Source organism: Mesocricetus auratus, unplaced genomic scaffold (genome assembly GCF_017639785.1).
Source record: "Mesocricetus auratus isolate SY011 unplaced genomic scaffold, BCM_Maur_2.0 Super-Scaffold_6730, whole genome shotgun sequence".
Classification (NCBI taxonomy): Eukaryota; Metazoa; Chordata; class Mammalia; order Rodentia; family Cricetidae; genus Mesocricetus; species Mesocricetus auratus.
In genome coordinates, this window is record NW_024429184.1 from 80,266,556 (window position 1) to 80,289,128 (window position 22,573).

The 22,573-nt window shown below is 48.3% G+C and overlaps 1 long non-coding RNA gene across 1 annotated transcript; it reads right to left on the reverse strand.

Annotated features, from left to right (window-relative positions):
• Positions 1–236: 236 nt before the first annotated feature.
• On the reverse strand, positions 237–16,649 carry LOC110342087. The gene is made up of 3 exons (XR_002384081.2): positions 16,521–16,649; positions 4,099–4,220; positions 237–1,090 (listed from the first exon to the last, which is right to left on the reverse strand). It is a non-coding gene; the product is annotated as an uncharacterized LOC110342087 (long non-coding RNA).
• Positions 16,650–22,573: the final 5,924 nt, after the last annotated feature.

The window sequence follows — 22,573 nt, forward strand, 5'->3', positions numbered from 1 at the left end:
GTTCCAGATACCAGACACTGCTTAAAGGATGGTGAAGAGACAATATTAGACTCAGGAGAAGCAGGCTCTCCTTGTCTCTCTACCATAGAATTCTCTCTGCTCTCTCTTTTAGGCCCTCCTTAGCTAAGCCAAGACACACACCCCCCCCCGTGGATGTTGTATGGTTTTTCCTGGAAAGACACAAGCAAACATCTTTTCACCACAAATAAGGTTCTGGAAAACAGACCAAAGAAATGTCACACCCAGGTCCAGCCTGGTGAACTTTTATTAATTTATTGGGTTACTTAAAGGAACACGAATGGTTCAAAGGAAGCTGAATTACACACACACACACACACACACACACACACACACACACACACACACACACAACAACAACAACAAAACCCCAGCACGAGTGATGACTTCGGTTCTGCAAGACAAAGTGGGGCTCTGGTTCTTACAGGTCTCTAGAAGAAGATGGGGAAGGATTCCTGTTATCTGGCCTACATAGTAGAAGTCATAGACCAGGAAGACCCTAGATACAATTCAAGGTTGTCTTAAGCCTGAACATCAGCGAGAGCTGGGCTTTGCTCACAGCTGCAAAGGGGAGGGAGGGGATTCAGAATTGCAAGGTCATAGCAGCTCTCTGTAGCTGGCCTTGAAAGACTGGGGGCGGGGGCGGGGGATTTGGGAAGCAAAAGAAGCCAGCTAGAGGATCTAACACCAATATCTTGCCTCTGCTACTTAAAATAGCTTCTACAGAGCCTTGCATATCACCGGCATAGTTAGAAGCAGCAATACTCAGAGTTATGGTTTCAAAGTGAAGTGTTTCCCAACAACTCCTTTTTGAATACTTGGACCCCCTTGGAGGTTTTGGAGATTTGGGAAGATGAGAGGACCTCTCTGAAGGAAGTGGGTATCCAGGGGTGTGTCCTGGGGATACAGTATCCCTGAGCATTTCCTTTTGCTGTCTCCACTCCGGGCCCACCAGCATGTGGACCCGACTGCTTTACCATGCCTTCCCTGCCATGATGGACTGCACCCTTTGAAACTGTGAGTCAAATCAGTCTTCCCTTCTTTAAGTCGCCCATGCCAGGTGATTCAGACCCTGCAATAGAAAAGCAGCTAGTAAACACAGACATCCTCTGTGGAATGTTTTCTTCACCCTTGTGTTGCCAGCAAAGGCTCTGAGGAAAACCAAGACCCCACTCTGGTGGATTTGGGAAGGGATCTACAGAAGCAAATACAAAATTCACCTGGGTTGCTGAGTGTACCTAGGACAGATGTAAAGGGTCAAGAGAGAAGGATTATTTTGCAGGAGAGGGCCACTAAGGCCTCTCTGGTAAGGAAACAGGCAAAGCTCTGAAGGAGAGGGTAGTAAGAACCATGAGGGTAGGGGTGCATGCGTGCATGCGTGTGTGCGTGCATGCGTGTGTGTGTGTGTGTGTGTGTGTGTGTGTGTGTGTGTGTGTGTCTGTGTCTGTGTCTGTGTAGGAGAAGGTGGAAAGAGCCATGAGGACATGGAGGGGTCCTCTTAGAGCCTTTGGGAAAGAATTTACTATGCTTGGCAAAGTTGGAAATTATGTTTGTATTTATTTGGTTTTAAAAGCAAATTGTCTCTTGTAATTTAATAATATAAATCAAAGCTTTAAAATATACATATTCTGAAAAAAAAAGATATACATATTCTGACCCATAAGTCCACTTAGGAATTCAACCACTGGAAAAATAATGTATGCATGGATTTATGTATAAGGATAATGACTAAGGAAAACTTTTTTAAAAAAAAAAGTAAAGATAAATGTTCAACATGGGTAAAAGGTTAATTTAATTAAAATCATCCATACTACCCAAAGGTGTGTTACCTTATCAGCCTTTGGCCAAAGTCAAGTATAACACCAAAAATGTAGGAAGATGTTCACCACCAATTGTAAAGTCATAATCTGTACCTACTAAAACATCATTTCTGTAAAGGAAGACTATATCGATGTGCAGAACATATATAAATATCAAATTGTGGGCAATAATTATTAATAAATGATGAAACTATGGTTAACTTTTGGAAGCTTTTTAAGTTTTTTAACACTCTTTGTAACTTTCAATTATGTGTGCACATGTGTGTGGGCATATGTATACCACAGGACGGCAGGCGCCTGTAGAGGGCAGAGGCACAGGCTCCCGTGGAGTACATACAGTTGTCTGCTACCTGACATGGATGTTAGAAACTGGACTTGCATCCTGTGCAAGAGCAACAAGCACTCTTAACCGCTGAGCCAGCTCTCCAGCCCCTTTAAGTTTTTTCTTTTTGTAGTGTGTGTGTGTGTGTGTGTGTGTGTGTGTGTCTGTCTGTCTGTCTGTCTGTCTGTCTGTCTGTCTGTGTCTGTGTCTAAGGCTTTTGTACTGAATACATATGATGCTAATTTTTAACTTACGAGTACTAGTCAAGAGGCCAGATGTTGGGGAGCTCTTTTGTAAACTCAGCACTCAGGATGCAGAAGGATCCAGAGTCCAAGGTCAGCCTGGCCTATATACCCAAACAAACAAACAACAACAAAGCGATCAGTATACCTAACTCTTTCTAATGCAATCACTAAGGCAGTGAGTAGGTGTTTGATAGGCATCTATCTTGTGGCGGGTGCTACGATGGTGACTGTCAGTTGCATGTGAGGGAGAGGGCTGTGAGAGAGTGGATCAGATGGAGGGTTGAAGGCACCACCGGCCTCTGTTTGGATGGTAGAGAGACAGAAAGTTTGAGGCATGGCCATCAGCTACAAGTGGGAAGAAGGGTAGGAGGAGAGCCCAAACACTGAGGGACAGATGATTTCCACACAGAACACAGAACATGCCATCCCTTTGGAGGTGTCTGATCATGGCCAAGACCAGCAGGGAAGTATCAAGGAACTAAGATTGGACAATGTTCATCCACATGCAGTCCCCGAGATGCTGGTGACAGAGCCTGCATCCCAAGGAACAGAGGAGAATGGCCAGGAAACCAGTGGACAGAGCTAAGGACAGACAGGACAAGGCCTGGTGGGGTAGAGCTTCTCAGAGAGCTGAGGCTCCTCAAGGAGGAGTGGGCAAGATGGCTGCAAAAAGGCGGTAGAAGCAAGCATGGTGCCTGCCCCTCCTAGTTCTGAGCTAACTGTGGGTGGGAAGAGATCTGCCTTGCAGGACTGACTCCAGGAAAAGCAGAGTCTTCAGGAAGCAGCAGCCCCACGAGAGTTGAGCCACAAGTACTTAGAGGTCACCTAGGACAAAGAAGAGCTTGTGTATTGCCCCATGACAGACTTGGGGGATCTGCCCTAGGATGTGGAACTCTGGTATCCTGTCCTCCCAAGCCGAGGCCATGCTCACGGGGCCTCCAACGCAGGCCATGCTAAGCGGCCATCATGCTTCGGCCCTTGTGGCATGACTTTCTCCCTTCCCAGGCATTCCATTGTGTTTTAATACAGCGTTGTACTTGTTAAAAGAGTAAATTTAGCTTTTATTGGAAGAAGCAGCAGGGTTTGGTCAGGGAGGATGAGGCAGGGCCTGGGGTGCCATGGCAACCTCAGTCTGTCAGGACAAAGCTGGGAAGATGCTGATTCTGGACACCTTTGCTGTGTCATCTCCTGTTTCCACATTTCCTTGCCACCTCTCATTGTCAAGCAGGAGCCAAAGGCCGGGTGAGATGAGAGAGAGGAGACCAGCGAGACCCCAGGTCTGCCAGTTCCTCTCTGGCTTCACATGGGAAATGGGTGGAGTGGCCCACAATGAGTGGCCCACAATGCATTCTCAGAGACAGAAGAGAGGAAGCTGTCTCAAGGCTGCCCAGAATATTTGCCCCTTTATGTATCCTAAAGATTGGACTAGATAAGAGCAGAGTTCAGGTTCTTTCTCCTACAACAGGTTCTCAACCTTCCTAATGCTGTGACCCTTTAATACAGTTTCTCATGTGGTGGTGACCCCCCAGCCATGAAATTATTTCTTTGTTACTTCATAACTGTAACATTGCTGCTGTTATGAATTGTACTGTAAATGTCTGATATGTTGTGGCTCCCAAAGGGGTCACAACTGAGCCCCCAAATTACAGAGCTGTGGAGGCAAGACTTGAAGATAGCACTAAGGAATACCTACCTTACAGATGTCTCAGGAGCCAAAAGGAAACCAAATGCTCCTGTCTTCCCTGCTGTGCCGGCATTATTCTCCAGTGTCCCCACAAAGATTCAGTGTTGCCCCCACAAAGAGGTCATTGGGCACTGCGGGAGGGTCAGAGAGTAGGGAGGAGTGAGGTCTAGGCTTGAGATCAGCGCACTATGAAGAAAGATTGGCTGTACGTGCCCTGTGTGAAATGAGAGAAAGACTGAATAGCCCAGGACCTACCGCTCTCTGCACTTGGCACCCTGAGGGCTATGTCCTGTCTGTAGCAAGAGTTAGGTGATAGCACCCACCTGTAGGAGTTCTGTAAGATGTAGAGACAGACAGCATGGCCACTGGCCTTAGCCCGAAGTCTTCACTTTCTACCCAGGTTCTGTTTTGTTCTCTCCTCAGCCTGTTGAGCTCTGGCTGGGTACCATGCCCTGGGTTACAAGGCTGTCCTCCTGGCAATTGTAACACCAAGTCCAGGCCTGGGAGCCCCACTGAGCATATGTTGGGCAAGTGTCCACCCATGGAGCTGCCTTTGAAACAGACATGGCACACTATCAACGGTGTTCTGCCCAAAAGTCCCAAAAGTCTCACTTATATCCCTACATAGCTATTGGCCATTTAGCTTTTTCTTAAACCAATCACAGTGACACATCTTTACACAGTATAAATATCTCTCAACAACTGGGCTCACCCTAACACTGCTCCATGAAACCAAATTGTCAAAGCATAACCACCACAGACTTGTTCACTCAAGAAAGACCTTTGCCCCATTAATAATGCCACTAACATCTCAGGTTATTTCTTATCCCTCATCCCCCAAAGGCAACTGTCCCACCATCTGGTGAGTAGTGTATGAGTTGGTCTCCTTTCTGAAGGCAGTAATGTGTTTCTGTTGGTGGTCTAGCCCTATGAAACACAGTCTCTGTCTACTGCTCCTGGGTATGTGACCTTATCCAAGTAACTTCCCTGGCCCACAAAGCTATGGTGGGCAGAGATCTCGGATTTGGAGACCCCATGGATTATAAAGTCTTTTAGGGTCTCTTCTTGGTTAAGAGAAGGTAACAAACATAGGACCCTGCTTGTTATATAAATAAATGAACCTAGCACACAGCCTAGGCCCTAATAGGAGGAGACTGCAATAAGTCTTTAGTCAAAGTAAGGGGCTTTCTCAGGGAGCTGAACAGCTCAAGACTAAGGGAAGTGAGATATTTGTGGATCATGAGATGGAAAAGAAACTAGGGTTAAGAAGGGGGGACACATCAGTTTCTTGTCCTAAAACCATCTCATACTTGGCCATTTGGAATGGGCTGCAGAGAATGTCACCTGTGAAACAACCCAGTGTGGTGTTTCTGTCCTCAAAGGGAATTTGGGAAACATCAGCATTCCCTCTATGTCCTGTAGTTTATTCCCCCAGTAACCTTGAGGGGTAGGCCTCGCTACATCCACTTTATCAATGATGGCCAGAGGCTCAGACCATTCTTGTCTTGTTTCTTTTTTTTTAAAGATTTATTTATTTATTACATATACAGTATTTTGCCTACATGCCAGAAGAGGGCACCTGATTGAATTGTAGATGGTTGTGAACCACCATGTGGTTGCTGGGAATTGAACTCAGGACCTTTGGAAGAACAGTCAGTGCTCTTAACCTCTGAGCCATCTCTCCAGCCCCTCTTGTCTTGTTTCAAAGACTTTCCTCTCATCACTGTCACAAACATACCTCCCTTTGACCCCAGAGTATGGTGTGTGAACTAGAACCTTGTCACTCTCCAGTTGAGATCAGGAAGGTCCATGGACCCAAGAAAGATCCATGGGAGCTAGGCTTCTTAACTGGATTCTTTTTTGTTTGTTTGTTTTTGTTTTTTGAGACAGGGTTTCTCTGTATTGCTTTGGAGGCTGTCCTGTCCTGAAACTTGCTCTGTAGACCAGGCTGGCCTCTGAACTCACAGAGATCTGCCTGCCTCTGCCTCCCGAGTGCTGGGATTAAAGGTGTGTGCCACCACAGCCCGGCGTCTGACTGGCATCTTGATCCAGGGTAGAAGCTAGGAGGTTAGAATCAAGATCATCCCATCCTGCAGCAGCATTTGTTAGAGAAGGCACAGATAAATGAAAAAGGCTAAGGGTGGCATGCTAAAACTCCACCGGAAGCTGGCTGCAGGGCAGGTAGAGGCAGGCAGTCTATGGGCATACCTAGCTTCAAAAGCCCCCTCTGAGTTCCAGATAGAGTATCTAACTCCACCTACTACAGCTGCCTTATTCATGATGCTAGCTCAGATCTTTTACTTCATGTTGGATCTAAGTGGTTTACAAAGATTAAATAAGAGGCGAGAGAGCTGGCTAAACAGTTAAAAGCATTGTCTGTTTTTCCAGAGGACCCAGGTTCAATTCCCAGCTCCCACATGGGGGAATTACAAACATCTGTTAACTCTAGTTTCAGACTACCTAATGCCCTCTTCTGGCCTCTCTGGGCACTGCTTGCATGTAGTGCACAGATGTCATGCAGGCAAAACACCCATACATATGAAAAGAAAATCAGCTAAGATTAAATAACATCATGAACAAGAAGCATTTTGTGTTAGATCTGGTGTGTGATAAGTAGTCAATAGAGGATTTGCTACGAAGCTGGGAACCAGCCAACCCTTAGGGGACCTGGATACAGGAACAGGCTAGCTGTGTCCATTGAGGATGATGGGGAAGGGCCCATTGCTTAGGGCATGCTGGGAAGACTATCATTCCAGAAAGCCTCTTTTCCTCTGTTCCCTTTGGGCTGGGGCTCTGAAAAGACTGCTGTCTGTTTAGGAACATCCCATAACCACACCTCCCAGGCAGACTTTGGTGAGAGGCACACAGTGACACCCATCTGCACAACCAGAGCCAGTGCCCAGCAAGGGGGGTGGGCCTGAGATTACAGACAGGCACACCACCCCATTCGCATACACACGCTGGGGAAGGTGCCAGCCTGGTCCCAGTCAAGGGGAAGAACACACTTCCCTGCAGTCCTGCCAGCCTGCACCATGTTCCAGCTTGTTGACCGGGTGATGGCATAATTACAGTTTCAATCACAGATTAATAATAAGTCATTTTTGCAAACGAGGAGGCAGGTCTGCACTGGAAAGGGCCCCAAAGGGCCCGTCGCCTCTGCTATCTGAGGCTGCTAGCCTCTGTTTGATGTTGTTCCCTCCCCCCGCCCAGCTTTTTCTAAGACCTTTATAACAACCACTACCACCCCGGTAATAACATCTTGGCCTGCCCCGCTGGCCTCAGATGGTGATGGAACTGGCTCCAAAGAAGGCATCTATCTGCCTGTGTGTACATGTGAGTGCATGTGTGTAAGAGTTACCTGTGCCCAGCAAGATATGGTTGAGTGCACACGTGTGCTAGTTTGTATATGTGTTTGATGTGCCATGGGCATGGGTCCTTATGTGACATCAGCAGTACCAAGGAAACTCTCACAGAGAAGTTATGCTATATGAGCACACTCCTCCACCACCTCCAGGGGATTCTGCTAGACTGGGTGTGGGGGGTCAGAGGAAGCTTGTGACCCCCCCCCCCCCAGTGCTCCTGAAGGGTATTGCAAGGACCCAGCTCTAAGGTAGGCTGAGAAGCTACCTGCACGGCTATGCTCCCAGTGGGGCCAGTGACAGGTCGATATTAAGTGTTGGAGTGTGTTTTGGGTTTTCAGATTCTCTTCCATTCTTCTCTGTCCTTCTGGGAGCCTTGTTCACTCCTCATCATCTAAGGGCAGGTAGGCTAGGTCTCATTACTTTCCTGACCTCAAGTGGAAACAGGGACGTGAGGAAGGGGAGCTGCTTGGGAGATACACACTCTGGATGACAAAAGTCACTGTGGTCATTGTGATTGCTCCCCTCCCGCCCCCCAGATGTTCCCAAATGCCTTGGGCCCAGCTTCACCTCCTGCAGACTTCTAACAACCCTGCACACTCTCTTTGGCTGCCTGGTCCCAAGGCCCTGGGGCAGGCAGGGTTCAATAGACCCAGCTCCTTTCAAAGACAAAGGGATTCCTGGGCTCTAGGGAACTGCCATGTGACTTTGTTGACTGGGCGTCTGAGTGCCCAGATCTGCATTCCAGAGACACTCTGAACCAGCCACGCCCATTTTGCCTGAACCTGGCTTCTCATAGGACCATGATTCGGTCAGCTCATTCTTCTCTATCAAGCCTGTTAGTGATCCTTTTTTCTTTTCCTTTTTGCTTTCCTTTTCTTTTTTCCTTTCTTGTCTTTCTTTCTTTTTTTTTTTTTTAAACAACACTATGAGTGTGGCCCCACCCAGCAAACCCCAGGAGGAGGCTAGGAGTCAAGATGGAGGTAAGGAGGAAGGGTTCATGGGTTTGGCTTCCTGCCAGGTCCTGCCTGACCCTGCCTGCCCCTACTGCCTGCTCTGCCCGCAAGGGTTCCTGGTTACCCGGTGTCTGGTGGGCAGGCCCATCCTCCCTCCAGAGCTGAGAGGCCGCCAGGCTGCTCCCCCAGCTGAGCTGTCTGACTGCCATGCAGTTCAAAGTGATTGGAGACAACCTCTAATTACGTGCAGGTGGAGCGTCCTTTGGAGGCGGGGTATGAGTCAGGGCCAGGGCCCTGTCTGAGCATCCCCTCAGAGCCTCTGCAGAGCTGGAGGGAGGAGCAGGAACCTCGACTGGGCCTAAGGAACCCCGCTGAGAGCCCCGACCTGAGGAGGCCTGTGTGAGTCTTAGTGTGTGTGTCTAAGCTGACACTAAAAGTCCTTTATACACCAATCTAAAGCCATCCTTCACAACACACCACCCTCTGGAGCCCATCCCTGACCAGTGCCCCTAACCCCTAGCTTCACGGTCAAGGCCGTTCTCCCTTGTCTATCTTTTAAGCCACTGTTCGGTCTCTCTCTTGGTAGTGATGTTTAGTGCACAGGAAGCCCTTGGTGAATGTTTTCCCAATAAACAAATTCATGAACCACGGGGCACACAGGTGCCAGGCCTGTGGCCCCTTTCTTCTGATCCCTTGAGAAGCTCTACAGAGAGTGAGCTTCCTACTGACAGAAGACAGAGCCTCTGGAAGCCTGAGTGGAGCAGTGGCTGGCCCTCCTGCTTACCTTGTCTTCAGGCTTCCTAATGCACCCCAGTGCATTCACTGGGGGCCCAAAAGCCACATTCTGGTTAGCAGATCCAGTGATAGAGTTGGACACTGAGGGGATTTTGTTTTTTATTTTTCCTTTTGTTCTGCTGGCCTAGGACACAGTAGACATGCGCTCTGCCATTGAGCTGTGCTCCAGCTCCCACTGATGACACTTTTCAAATTTGATTTTTAACTATATGTGTACATTGGGGTGGGGCACATGAGTGTGGCTCTTGGAGGCTAGAGGAGTCAGATACCCCAAATGGGGACGCTGGGTGTCCAGGTCCTCTGATGGAACTCCACATGCTCTTAGTAGCCAAGTCACGTCTCCAGCCCATTGATGACATTTTTTTTAAGAACAGATGGTCTCACTGGGTAGTGGTGGCACACACCTTTATCTCAGCATCCAGGAGGCCAAAGTCTACTGGTCTACAGAGCAAGTTCCAGGACAGGCTCCAAAGCTACACAGAAAAACCCTGTCTTGAAAAACAAACAAAGCAAAATAAATAATAACAATAATAATAATAATATAGAACATGTTGTTCTGTCTTTGCTTTTGTCCCTATGGTAATCATAGATATGTTGCTGCCTCTGGGCAGGTGCTGCTCTAGACGCATGAATGCCTGTCAATCAGGGAACACTTATTGGCAATATGTTTTGGTTGCCACACTGGAGGTAGAGAGTTGTTATTAGGGTTACTACGGATGCAAATAAACATTCAAAACTGCACAGAACTGTCCTCACTGAAAAGAGTCATCCAACTACAAATTCCCACCTGGGTCTAAGGTCTGGCCATCAGCCCATCTATCACTGAGAAAGGCAGGGCCCAAAGGAATGGAATCATTTTCCTGACATCACATACCTGAATAACAGATGGTGTTCACCCCACCAGTCTGGACCATGGTTCACAATCTGGCCACCAAATTCTTCAGCTTCCCCTTGAGACATCTCATTTCAGCCCTGTGGCCAGACTGCTCCTTGAGGGCAGCTAGTCTGCCTACCATGCACTAAAGCCTCCTTCCAGTCACAAAGAATGATGTCCTACCAGGAAGGGTTAACCACAGTCACCTTCCTGATACCTACGGATACATGGACCTCCCTTCTCAGAACTTGACTCCAGCCCTAGGCACGATGCTTGTTCCAGACATCAGGGAGAAGAAAGAAGCCCTGGAGAAGGGAGAGGGATACACAGGCTGGCACTGATTGTCTGGGGCCCTGGACTCCGATTAGCCAGGCCAACAGCAACTGTCCTGTTTGTGAAACAGTTGTTCAGGGTAAGAAGCCCAGGCTGAAGCAGTAACAGGAAGGAGACGGTTGCCCACTGTTTCTCTGGTTCCCCATCCTCAGATGGACATGATCTTGCATAACCCCAGTCCTGAAAGACCCCGCTGCCCCCTGCTTGTCTTCTAGAGAGGCACAGAAGGGGAAAAGACGGTGAGAAGAGGGACAGCAGAAACAGCTTGGCCCCTCCAGAGGCAATGAAGCTGAGGAGGAGCCGGGGAGCAAAGCTGTCCCTTCAGAATTCCTTAGCAGGGAGGACAAGGAGGCCTCCTTCTCCCTTGGCCCTCCAGCTAGCCCCCAGGCCTTTCTAAAAAGCCCCTCCTGAGTGCAGCTTCCTCATTGCTCCCTGGAGTCTGCGCTTTGACTGTGGCCCCTGACACAACCAGAATGGGCAGATGAATTCCCCACGTGAAAGGTCAGTTCCTTCTGCCAACTCTGCAATCCCTTCCTAACCCTGAAGGGCTCTTCTGCCTCTGCAGGACACCCTCCTCTGCCATGCTTCCAGGAAGGGGAAGAGACAAGAAAAGTCACAGGCCAAACCCACTGGCCTACCTTCCACTCACAATCTTACCAGTCCTCAAATTGTGCTCATTGCTATCTCCCTGTACCCTTATCACACTGAACACCATAAGCACTTGTTGAAAACTTAATAGACAAATCAAAAAGTAGAATGCATTTTTAAAACAATTGACAATAGCATGAAAAAGAACAAACTGCCTCAAAATTTAACATGAGAAATGTAAAACTTTTGCTCTAAAAATAGAAAACATTGAAAAAGTGAAGAAAAAAATCTAAAAAATTAGAGAAGCAACCATTGTTCAGTGTGGAGGACACTTGACATCTTAAGGATTGATGGCATCCCCAAACTGGCCTATTGATTCAGTGCAGTCGCAGTCAAAATTCCTGCTGACTTCTGTGTGGAGAAGCTGACAAAATGATTAGAACACTCTTGGGAGAGATGTAGGGGCTGGAGAGGTGGTTCAGCATTAATAACACTCACGGCTCTTGCAGAGAACCTGGGTTTGATTCTCAGCACTTCATGGTGGCTCACAACCAGCTGTAACTCCAGCTCCCAGGGGATCAGTGTCTCTCCACTTGGTGCACCTACATACATGCAGACAAAGCACTCACTTAAATAAACTAAAAATAAATAAAGCGCTGGGAAATAGATGGGCAATAGCTAATGCACACAAGATTTCTTTAGGGGTGACCAAGTAACAGAGGTGATGACTGTTAATGAAATACCTTTGAATACACTCAAAGTCATTTCACTGCATGCTCTAAGTGGGCAGATTGTATGCCATGGAAACTACTCCTCAGTAAAGCCCTGGAGAAAAATCACACTGCTGGACAAGGACAAATGAAACTAAACATGGATGACTCTGGTTTTGATCATTATAAAACAATAGGGGGCAGCCCTATAAGACAGGCATTATTACATCCTCACTGTATAGATGGCAGCAACTCAGACACAGAAAGATCTAGTGACTTGTTCAGAATTACACAGCAAAGAGTTCATAGTCAGCCGGGTGGTGGTGAGGTATGCCTTTAATACCAGCACTCAGGAGGCAGAGAGAGGCAGATCTCTGTGAGTTCAATGTCAGCCTGGTCTGCAGATTGAGTCCCAGGACAGGCTTCAAAGCTACAGAGAAACACTGTCTTGAAAATTAAAAAAAAAAAAGAGTCCATAGTCTTTACCACCCTCTTTGTTTTTCCTGGCTTGGAGCACTTATTGTGTGTGTGCACACACAAAAACACACACACAAATATATATGTGCAAATATATAATATGTTCTATATACATGTAACTATATAATATGATTGGGAAATATATATATTTACCCAAGATGAAAAACTCCCTTGGGAACAGGTGCAGGTCTCTTCTCTTTACCACTTATTTTTAACAAGCATGCATTGAGCTTCTTATAACTCAGGCTGTGTATGTAAGAGTCATATGAGACTTGGCTTACAGTAAGTTCTCAATAGATATGTGTAGTTTGGATAGATGGATGGGTGGGTGGGAAAGTATGTGAGTGTGGGAGGGGGTGAATGGCTAGGTAGATGAGTGAGCAAGTGGGCAGGTGGGGACATGGGTTGGTAGATGGGTGGTAGGGGCAGATAGATGACTGGGTCAGTGTAGATGGGCACATGGGTGGGTGTGCGGGTGTGTATGGGTAGGTGGGTTGATGCATTAGTAGGTATGTGTGTCAATGGGTAGATAGGTGGGTGTATGGGTGGGTGTGTAAGTGTGTTGGATGGGTAGACAGATGTGTGGGTGATAGATGGGAGAGTGGGTGCTTGAATGTGTGAGTGGTATGTGGGTAGATGGGTATGTAGATGTGTGGGTAAGTGGGTGAGTAGGTGTGTAGGTGGGTAGATAGGGTATATGGATCTGTGAGTGGGCAAATATGTAGATAGATGACTAGGTGTCTAAGATAGATGGGTGGGTAGATGGGTGGGTAGTAGGTCGATGTGTGGGTGAACATGTGGGTGTGTAGGTGAATGGGTGTGGGACTGTAGGTGTGTATATGGGCAGGTGTGTGGGTGGTGTGAGGACAGACAGGTGAATGTATGGGTAGACGGCTCAAGAGTTGGGTTCTAGAAAACTGTGAGTGGGCATGTCCAAAGCCATTGGTACAGCTTCATCCCACTTCCACCGGCTTTCATGCCCCTGTTTTCAAATGCACCACCTCATCTCCTAAGATGGTGCCAGCTGCATGGTTCTGGTCTCTGCAACCACCAGAGCCTTCAGACCAGTCCTTCAAGAAGCCCCACAAGTCATCTATTGCATCATATCAACAAACACCCCATGCTAAAGCCAGTCACTCAGAAAGATGCTCTTGAGCCAGATCCAGCACTGGGGAAAGGTGGAGCTCCCTCTGCCTCTGCCTTAGCAGGGCCTGTCAGTGACAGCCACTGGGTGAAACTACAGCTACGGCTGCTTGGGTAGGAGTCCTAGTTTCTCCCTTGGCACAGAGGACTGATGAACCATCCCTGAAAACACCGGTGCAAAGTCTCAGCAGGGTCAACTCGCCGGACACCATCGGGTCCAACTAGAGGAGGTTGGGTCTCAGCCTGAGCCTAGAGTCAGGCTGGGGTGAGCTGCAGGAGGACCAAGCAAGCTGGATGTAATGTGGGCACCTCCCTCCCCTCCCAAGCCCAGGCCAACCAGCCCCCAGGCAGGCTGGAGGCTTGTTTTCCTTGGCTGGGGGCCAGGGCCGCCCCGCCAGTGAGTAATGCGCGAGGACCGCTGGCTCCAGTTCAAGGGAAATGGGTTGGAGACAGGGCCTCCTTGGCCTTCACGGGGCTCAGTTGAGGGGGGCTTTCCAGAAGGTGGCTGCCAGCTGCCTCAGGGCCCTGCCTTCTGCTCTCCTTCCTCATCCCCTGGTCCTGGTCCTTTCTCACTCCCCATTTTTTTTAGCCGACTCCACAAAGGCCAAGGGAAGATTAACTGAGTTTTTGGAAGATGAGGGGGAAGGGATGAGCATGGCCCAGGACGCAAAGAGAAATACGATACAGGGACCTCAGCCCCCGCCTCACACCCACTGACACAGCCAGGCCTCCCGGGCCCCATCAACCACGCTTTCTGCACACGCATTTGTGGAGAGCAGAGATGTACTGTCAGAGAGGCAAAGCAGCTCAGAGGTGGAAAGAGGAGGCCCCAGGGTCCTGGTGCTACACCAGCAGGAAGCATGAGTACTAGAGAGGGTTTATGGGCTTTCTGCCCACACAGAGTTATCTTGGGGAGGATACTGTGCCTTGGGGACCAGAATTTACCCAAGCCCATAATGGGTCAATGGCAGGAGAATAAGCAAGAAATGAGGCTGCCCACCCTGATGCTCTCAACAGTGGCCTGCTTTTGGAAGGAGCAGAGTCCACATGGTGGAGGCTTTTGCCTAGGGTGGTTTTCGTCCTCCTGAAATAGTCCCAGAGGCAGAAGTAACTACTATTCTGCCCATGCAGAGTGGCCTGTGTAGGGGATGTCATGGTTATCAACAGCACAGTGAGGAGTAAACATTCCCCTGCTGCCCTCCTGTCCCAGGGGGAATGGCTTTTCAACCAGCCTTATCCAGTACCCCAGCCCATCCCCACCTCTATCCTCGGTCAGGCCTCCTGGTCGTAAAATGACATTATTCTGGCTGAGCTCAGCACAGGAGAAGTCTCAAGGGATCCTAGGAAGTCACAGAAACGAGTTAGAAAGTTTCTCCATTTCAAGGGTGACTGCCAAGTCACACATCAGAGCTGGCCTCTGAAGAAACACACTGGCCAGTCACAGAGCCCCAAGTGGCTCTTCTCTGCCCACTGACATCAGCAGCGGTCACTAAACACTGGACTCTGCTGTTATTCTGTGGTCCCTGCTGTCCCTTAGACCAGGGTGTGGCTGTTGCCCACAACTCAAAGGATTCTCCTGCGGGACAGTTTCCATTGCCAGATCCTGACTCTAAAATGGTGGGGGCATCTGATGGGCCAGGTGCTGGCCACTGGCAAGCTGGAAAAGCAGTAATCTGATCAATGCCCTTTCCAGAAAACCCCACTAAGGGGAGTCCCCCCAGGCCAAGCCCTGGTGACAGTGGACAGATTAACAAATAATGCATGTGCTATGGATTGCATCCTGGCCCATCCTGAAACCCTCACTGTTTCTATTTTTTTCTCAGTCTAGAGTGAACAAATATACAATGCGTGCGGAGCCGTGGTGGCGCACACCTTTAATCCCAGCGCTCGGGAGGCAGAGGCAGGCGGATCTCTGAGTTTGATGCCAGCCTGGTCTACAGAGCGAGTTCCAGGACAGCCAGGGCTATACAGAGAAACCTTGTCTCAAAAAAAAAAACAAAAACAAATATACAATATATGCCACCTGTCCTCCCATTAACTGTAGAATCCTACCCCAGGCGTGGATAAGACCGTGGTTCTTTTCCATTAAGTGGTAAAGAGAGGCAAAGGACCAAGGGGAGATGACCGAAGGCCCAGCTTGCTGGTGGCAGCACCCTGCCTCTGCTACCTGATTCCTCTCTGTTTCATTCCATGGCAGATGAGGTGTTGATGAGCACAGTCATTTGTATCTGTCAGCCAATGGAAGAAGAGAGAGACCTCGTGAGACAGTGGGACAGTGCTCTGTAGGAGGAGGGCGAGGTGTGAAAGCAGGCAGTGGACACCGCAGTGGAGTTCAGCGCAGTGGTAGACAGGACAGTAAGAAAAGCCACCCTCCAAGGCTGGAGGGGAAGAGTACTGCTTGCTCTTCCAAAGGACCCAGGGTCGATTCCCAGCACCCATTTGGTGGCTCACAACCATCTGTAACTCCAGTTCGAGGATCTGATACCCTACTCTGGCCTCCATGGACACAGCCAGCGCGTATGTGGCACACTCATATACATGAAGGCAAACATTAAAAAAAAAAGGGCAATAATGTAAATCACACGCCAGTATCATTTTATAACAAATATTCACTCAATAAGGTTCCTGTGAGCACCCAGCATGTGGAGGAAACGCAAGAATGCCTGCAGAAAGCAATGAGTTGGTTTCTCAGTGGCAGCTGGGACTGGAGGCGAGCCTCTGTCCATTTAGAGGCGTTCTTAGAAATCTCTCTCCTTGTCCCTTCCTGAGCCTGTCTCTGTGCTCTGAGAACCGAATCCAGAGCCTTGCATGCACTCTGTCACTGCATCCCCAGCCTCTTACCTCATTTTTAAGTAGTGAATGAAAACAAAAAAAATGAATAATAAATGGCTCACCTATTTTGAGCATCCCTCAAATAATAAATGAAACAGCCCCATAAATTTGTTTGCGCATGTAGTCATTCACCTACTCTGTCACTCTGGAGGTCACCACATCCTCTTTGTACCCCAGGATCCCACAGTCCTCAAATGAGCACATGGCAATCAAAATTCAAAGCACACAAAGAGCGCATGTGTGGAGGGAGATGGTACTGTAGTGGTGGAGGCTGCCTGGGTGTTTGTGGTCCTCCACCACGTGCTTGCCGACCAGCTGGAACACCTGGTGTTTAAAGGGGCCAGGGAGTGAGGTAAGCACTCACCCATTAGTGGCTAATAGCAGTAGTAGCTGCCATCACTGCCAGTGCGTCTGTCCTGTAGTCCCTGGAACTTGGAAGCTGTGCATCCACAGGGATGTCTGCCAGTGCCCTCCGAAGTCATGTGGACAGTCACCAGCGCTGCTCCTCTTCCTCTTCCTCTTCTTCTCCCCTCCCCCACCCAGCTGCACAGAGGCTGGCCCCAGGGCCCAGGGAGTCTCTAGCCAGAGTGTCAATGTTTTTTCTCTCTCTGCCCCACAATGAAGTTTCCCTCTTGGGCACAGCTAACAATGTGCAGGGAGAGCAGGGAGAGAAAGGAGAAAGTCTAGGGGAAATGAGACTGACTCTTTTGGAGGGGATTGAATGACTCTGCTGGGTTGTTTTTTTTTCCATTTCCGTGGGGTGTGTGTGTGTGTGTGTGTGTGTGGGTGTGTGGTGTCTGTAAGCACATGTACATGGGTGTATGTGGAACCCTGAAGTTGACGTCAGAAATCATCCTTAATCACTTTTTCACCATGTTCATTGAGTCAGGGTCTCTCGATCAAACTCAGAGCTTGCCCATATGGCTGGTCTTGAGCTGCCAGTTTGCCCAGGCTCTGCCTTCTGAGGACTAGAACTACAGGGGGCCACCATGTCCACCCCATATGTATGTGGTTCTGGGGATCCTAACCCGGTCCTTATGCTCGACACTGCAAAGGTCTCCATTACTAAACCATCTCCCTGGCCCGAACTGCCCCATTGATTAAAGAAAAGACGAAGTGCAGAGTGGTGGTGTACCACACCTTTAATCCCAGGCTGAAACAGGTGTGAATCTCTGTGAATTCGAGGCCAGCCTGGTCTACTGAGCGAGTTCCAAGACAGGCTCCAAAGCTACACAGAGAAACCCCGTCTCGAAAAACCAAAAAGGAAAACAGGAGAAAAGACAAACTGAATTATAACATGTGTGCAGAAAAGCACACAAATCATTTTTGCAAACTACACCAGATGTGACCAACCCCAGACAAAGAAACAGAACCCCAGCAGTCAAAACTGCTCTCTTGTCCCCTTCCCGACGTCTAACACCAAAAATTAGTTTCACCTGGTTTTGAACTGTATGTAAATGAGACCATCCCCATGTGAGGTTCTTGTTTTGTTCTTCTTTACTGGACACAACTCAAGAAGCCGGGGGCACTGTGCACACTAGGCAAGTCTTCTCTCATTGGCGCATGGTTTCTCTAACACAGCACTGAGACCGTCGGAAGCGATTATTATCATCGTGGTTCCCTCATCCCATTGCTCCTGGTGAGCACTGTAAAACAACTGCTGTCCTTTTGATGGGCATTCAAGTCACTCCAGTGTAGGGCCATTTGAAATAGTATTGCTATGAAGATACCTCCACGTGTCTTTTTAAAAATACGGGAATGCATTTCAGATGCCAGTATTATTAGCTTTGGCAAAGCCTGCCAAATGTTTTCCAAAAGTGGTTAAGCCAGTGTCTATGGCCACCACCATCACAAGAGAGTGCCCAGCCCACACTGTCACTCCAACTCAATACAAAGTGGCATTATCTTTTAAATGAATACTGGCATCTTTCAAGTTCAGCTCCAAGTACTAGACAAGTATGAAAATGAATGACCTACAAAAATGTCCAGGATATGTTATTAGGGGACATAAGCAGGTTGCAGGCCAATACAACTCCACTTGTAAAAATCATGTCTATGCAGATTCATTAGCTCAGGCCAAATTCAGAAAGACAGTATTTGAGGTCTCTAGTCCTGTCACCTCTAGAGAAATGGATTAAATGATGAGACTATGGATAATTTTGACTTTTCATTTCATAACTTTTGGGTATTATTATGACTGTTTAAGACAGAGTCTTGTAACCCAGGCTGCCTCCCGAGTGCAGGGTTTACAGCCACTCAGTACCACGCCTGACTTGTTTTTCACTATTTTCAATCTAAAAAAATGCATAAGTGCACTAAAACCTCCACTTCCCTCACATGCCCACTCCATTACCCAAGGCCAGCAGCCTGCCCCAGCTCTTATTTCCCAGCATTCATCCTCGCTCTGGAATTACCCTGGGCAGGCCCTCTGGGACAAGTCTCCTGGGCACTGTAATTTCCCTGGCTACAGTGTGTCATTAGACTTGGTGCTGCTGACATGACGCCTCTCTGAAGCAAAGATTATAGCCCCTGCTAGGACAGGATGGGACAGTCTGGTCATACAGCAGCTCTCCTGTAGCCACTGGCATCTCCAGCCTCTGGCTGGAGCTCAAGACCTACAGTAAGGCTTGGAATGCAACAGGCTACCCCTCTCTCCCTGTGGGTCTCTCATGAGTCTCCACATCCTCATCTATAAAATGGGCTAGTGACAGCAGTCCCTTAAGGATCACACAACATAACTTGCAGAATCTCTCTTACACACACGCCTCTGTAAATACAAATTGTTGGGTTTTTGTTTTGTTTTTGGTTTTGGTTTTTTTTTTTTTTTTTTTTTTTTTTTTTGGTTTTTCGAGACAGGGTTTCTCTGTGGCTTTGGAGGCTGTCCTGGAACTAGCTCTTGTAGACCAGGCTGGCCTCGAACTCACAGAGATCCACCTGCCTCTGCCTCCCAAGTGCTGGGATTAAAGGCGAGTGCCACCAACGCCCGGCCAAATTGTTGTTTTTATTACTACTGTATGTAGTGTGTGTGTGTGTCCATGATGTGTATACATGTGCAGGACAGAGGAGGACAACTTTCTGGAGACAATTCTCTCGTTCTACCTTTATGTGGGCTCTAGGATCAAATTTAGAGCATCAGGTTTGCATGGTGACCTAGTTAGAGCTACTGTTGCTGTGATGAAACACCATGACCAAGGCAACTTGGGGAGGAAAGGGTTAATTTGGTTTAAACTTCTGCATCACTGTTCATCACTGAAGGAAGTCAGGACAGGAACTCAAACAGGGCAGGAACCTGGAGGCAGGAGTTGGTGCAGAGGTCATGGAGGGGTGCTGCTTACTGGACTGCTCCCCATGAATTGCTCAGCCTGCTTTCTTATAGAACTCAGGACCACCAACCCAGGGATGGTACCACTCACAACTGTCTGGGTCCTCCCCATCGATCACTAGTTAAGAAAATGCCCAACAACCCGATCTTATGGAGGCATTTTCTTAACTGAGGTTCCCTCCTCTGATGTGACTCTAACTTGTGTCAAGTTGACATAAAAGTATCCAGCACAATTGACACCTTGTCAGCTTGACACACAACCATCATTGTAAAGCTACACCCTTTCCTTTCTTGTTCATCCCCAAGATCACACATTCGGATAAACATCACAATATAAAACATTTCACAGACTTTAAAAGTCCCAGTCTTACAAATTCAAACACCGCACATGGAAAACACTCTTACCACTGAACCATCTTGTCAGCCCCTCGACTGTTCCTATTGTGACTCTTGTGGTGTTTGTGGTTATTATTATCACCCCAAAATGGAGAGCTTTTCATTCACCTTTTGGGAAGAAAATAACAAGAATAACTTCTTTTGTTTTCATTAAGTATCTAAAAGTAAGTAGATACCCGCTGTTCTTGATAAATAAATGTGAATGCATCCCCCACCCCCACCTCCACCCCTGGAAAATTAGTCACTGAACGTGAATTCATCTGAGCAGAATGTGCAGTGTCTACTATGTTGCTGGGGATCATTTAGATAGTGGGGAACAAAGTCCCTACTATCATGGAGTTTACACTAGTCTAACAGCAGCAGCCAAACCAACAAACAATAGACAAATGTACAGACAGTACAGACACATCTGATGTCAGTACTGGGAAGAAAAATCTAGCAGGATAAGACAGGAAGAGGGGCTGGGACACCTGGTGACAATTTTAATCGCTGTGCTCAACAGGGCCAGAGGGCTGTTCGTACTTGCCAGTGAAAAGAAACCGCCAAGTCTCAGTCCACCATTTACTGTAACATTCAGAAACAAGGAAGCACCCTCCATGTGTCTGGTATCCCTTCCTCCAAAGCTTCCAAAACAGCATCAGTCTCGGGTCCATCTTCAGCTTCTGGTGTTCATGAGAGGATGCTGGAGCTGGGGTGTGTGCCTGGCTTTTGAACACCCAGAGAGGCTGGTGGGGACTCACAAGAAAGAGGCTCCTGGTTGTGTCTTTGTGGGTCTGGTAGCCACTACCTCAATCCCAAAGCAGGCTCTGCCTGTCCCCAAAGAGGCGGTGTGCACTCCCCATCTCTCCTCACCCCTCCCCATCACTAAATCACCCCTGAATTAATCAAAGAGCTTGCACTGGTCCGAACTCACCAGAAACCTCCTCCAGCGGCCACTTTGTGTTCAGTAGATTAATTGCAGCTGGGGGAGGGGAAAGAATCCATTTTTAGAAAATCATTACTTTCAGAAAGAGAGGGGGGCACTTCTGGCTGAGGGAAAAGTGCTGAGCTGGCAGCTTGGGCCTGCTGCTCCAGCGCCAGGAAACCGGGTCTGTGCTGTGCAGGCTGCTCCCCGTGCAGGCTGCATCCACACTGCCTGAAGCCAGGCCACCCTGACTTTCAGGGCATGGCTTCTGTTGGCCTTGCCTGGCTTATGTTCAACTTTGATGGCATCCTAAACAGAAGGGGGGTCTCCCCAGTATTGTCCATCCCCCATGTCCTTTACTGTCTTTTCCCAGCCCCCTTATGCATACCACCCTGAGGACATTCGTCACTCCTGTCTGCAGAGAGAATGATGATGGTTGGGGATTCTTAATCTCCACTCCTTCAATTGGTCATTCTAGATTTAACTGAATGAAACTGCTGTATCTGTAAATCAAAATTAGCAATCCCACATGGCTCAGTCAGCTCTTTGCACGTATTTTCCCAATAATCATGGTGGCCCCACAAGGCAGGTAGAATGCCCATTTTGTTTCAGAAATGGCCAAAGTGTTGGGTGACCCACCCAAGTGTGCGCTCAAGGCCAACTGTGCTTGATTCCTAAGCCTGCAGCTGTGAGCCATAGTCTATTTCTTACCATATCTTATACCCTACATGCCTTCAATACCTGGAATGGCAGTGGACTTGTGCATTCTTTGAACAGTTGAGAACACACAGACCAGCAAAGAGGTCCCTCTGTCACTTCTGTGCTGTGTCACCTGGGTGCACATCAGCCTCAGGTACAAGCTGTGTAGGGAAGGGTGGGCTGGGGCAAACCATTTACTTCCCAAAGAATACTCTTTCTGGGTCAGGAAAATCGGTCAGCATCCTCTATAGTGTGGCATTATCTCGGGAGAGTCCTTGGTGTAAGCAAACGTTGCAAACCTGGGCACTGGGTTTAGCATTCAGTCAAACGGGTTCTGTCCTTTCTAACCAGAATTTACTTAGGGAAAAATACATCTGCCTTGATCACCCTAACCCTGCGGTACCCAGAGACTAGATAGCATGGAAATCAGACCTAAACTTCCCAGTGGGGGAACCTCAAGAAATTGCCTGATGTGCGGTGGGATGATGGTGTAGCTCCAGAGAGGTCAGACTCTATGGGGCAGTCAAGTGAAACATCAGAACACTGCCTGGCAAGGTCAGAACCCAAACAAGTCGCCTTATTCTCTCAGGCTAACACAACTCTGCTGAGGTCCCCACCTCCAAGCCAGCTCATGCTTTCAAGTGAGGCCAGAAGACAGGACACGGACATCTGAGACAGACGCCAACAGCCCAGCCCTGGACACACTGACTGTGGGTGGTACCCTCTGCAGCGAAGAATCAGCTTCTACCTAATGCCAGACTTGAGAGCCTCCCTACCCAGTCAGCCACCCCTCTGGAATCCACACCCAATTCCAGCCTCCATCTAAAAGTCAGTTTCTGCCTCCCTAATCCAGAGGCTCTGCTCCCACAGCCAGACCAGTAGTGAATTATAGTACTCTAGCCACACAGGATTACATCATGTAAACATCTCAGAGTTCACACTAGCCAGGTGACTGCCCTAGCCTCCCACCACCTCCATTCTTACAGAGTCCCCATGAAAATTATATAATTACCCTACTTCCGTGGTTCTCAACCTTCCTAATGCTACCACCCATTCAGTTCATGTTGTGGCGGTCACCAACCATAACATTACTTCA